This window comes from Brassica oleracea, chromosome C2 (genome assembly GCF_000695525.1).
Source record: "Brassica oleracea var. oleracea cultivar TO1000 chromosome C2, BOL, whole genome shotgun sequence".
Lineage (NCBI taxonomy): Eukaryota > Viridiplantae > Streptophyta > Magnoliopsida > Brassicales > Brassicaceae > Brassica > Brassica oleracea.
In genome coordinates, this window is record NC_027749.1 from 18,073,078 (window position 1) to 18,075,170 (window position 2,093).

The 2,093-nt window shown below is 45.1% G+C and overlaps 1 protein-coding gene across 1 annotated transcript in view; it reads right to left on the reverse strand.

Annotated features, from left to right (window-relative positions):
- The window catches only part of LOC106326697 (cinnamoyl-CoA reductase 1-like), a 7,239-nt gene that overhangs the window by 2,559 nt on the left and 2,587 nt on the right, over positions 1–2,093 (reverse strand). The window lies entirely within an intron of this gene.

Sequence of the window (2,093 nt, forward strand, 5' to 3'; positions counted from 1 at the left end):
CCCCCCCCAAGTTTCTCCAGACGAACCCGAGCTGATGTCAAGCTCAAAACGGAAGGCTATCTCATCCTTACCTTCTACAGAGAACAGAAACAAAAAACTTTCAGAACCTACGGTGGCTTCCAGTCTGAAGCCGCTGCCTCCCCAATGAGCATCTGGAGCTGGAAATGTCAAGGGGCTGGTAGCCCGGAGAGAGTTCAACGGTTGAGGAATATTCGGAGAAAATATTTCCCTGACCTTTTGTTTTTGATGGAAACGAAACAAAAATTTAAGTTTATGGATGATCTTCGTCTGGAGTTGGGTTATGATAAGATGGTGACAGTGGAACCAGTGGGACGTAGTGGTGGTTTGGCTCTACTATGGAAGAATTGTTATGAGGTCGAAATCCTATCAAGTAGTAGCAGGATTATCGACGCTAGAGTAAAGGTGGGATTGTTGTCTTTCTATGTCCCTTGCGTATATGGAGACCCGATCAGAGAGAAGCGAAAGTTGGTGTGGGACAGCTGGATGTCCATTGGGATCACGAGGAACGATCCTTGGTTACTTCTTGGTGATTTTAACGAACTGATGAGTAATGCTGAGAAGGAAGGTGGTGCAACAAGACCGGAGGCTACTTTCTGGGACTTTCGTAACTTTGCTCTCTCTTGCAAAGTTTTAGAAGTGAGAAGTTCAGGTAACTCACTTTCCTGGGCGGGCTGGAGGGAAAAGACCAATGGTGTGGGTCAGAAAGACAAAGTCTGGGTCCAATGCCGACTTGATAGAAGCTTTGGGAATGATGGGTGGTTTAAATTATTTCCAAAAGCTAACACAGAGTATATGCGCATGTATGCTTCAGACCACATACCTATTAAGGTCAGATTTGCTCTGGAAGGGGAGGATCGCGGCTGTGGAAGGTTCTATTTTGATCAGAGAATGATTGGGAAGGAGGGTTTTGAAGAAGCTGTCATAAGAGGTTGGAACATGGCAAACCTGACTGGAGAAACCCACATAATGGACCGCATTGCTAGCTCCAGGAGGGAACTAGCTAGATGGAAACGAGGTCCCAACCTTAATGCCCGCAGCAACGTTGAACGTGTGTCCATCAAGCTGGAAGCTGAGATTGCTAAGCGTTTTCCCGATCACCTTACTATGAAGAATCTTAAGGCTGAGTTAGCTGAAGCTCACCGACAAAAAGAGCTGTTTTGGCGTCAAAAAAGTCGTGAGCTGTGGTTGAAAGAAGGAGACAAGAATACGACTTTTTTCCACAACAGCGTCAAAGTGCGTCGAATTCATAATAAAGTTCTCATGCTTCAGGACGATGATGGAACGACATTCTTCTCAGAAGGAGCTAAAGGACATCTTGCTGCAGAGTACTTTACGGAACTTTTCATGAGCTCTAACCCCCACGATCTGGAGTCCTTATTTGATGGCTTTGAGGGCAGAGTTTCTACGGAGATGAATGAGATGCTTACGAAAGAAGTTACTGAGGAGGAAATCAGAGTGGATGCTTTCAATGTTAGGGGATCTAGTGCCCCCGGGGAAGATGGCTTAACAGGAACCTTTTACAAAAAATTCTGGCATGTGGTTGGTCCCTCTGTAGTAGCAGAAGTCCGTAGTTTCTTTTATTCTGCACTGTTACCAGCCGGTTGAAACCATACTCAGCTCTGCTTACTGCCAAAGGTCGAGAAACCAACAAGGATGTCTGATATGAGACCCACCAGTCTATGCTCTGTTAAGTACAAAATTGTGTCGAAGATTTTGTGCCATCGTTTGAAAACTGTAATGCCAGAGATCATCTCAGAGACACAAGGCACCTTCGTATCTGGACGTCGCATCTCAGATAATATCACTGTGGCACATGAGATGGTTCACGGACTCAGTGTGGGAACCGAAATTCACACTGTCGATTTCTGTTTAAATAAGGAAAGTTAGGAAAACCCTAATTTCCCAGAGGTCCCGGATATCTGTTAAATCACACGCCAAGCAATCAGAACACGCAATTAAAGACGAAAAGAAATAAGAAATCGTAAAAGAGAGCAAAAGGAGTTTTATTCCGAATCCGCGTATGAGCGTTACAACAAGGTAGAAGCCTTGGCCACGTGAGATTCCTAGTTCTA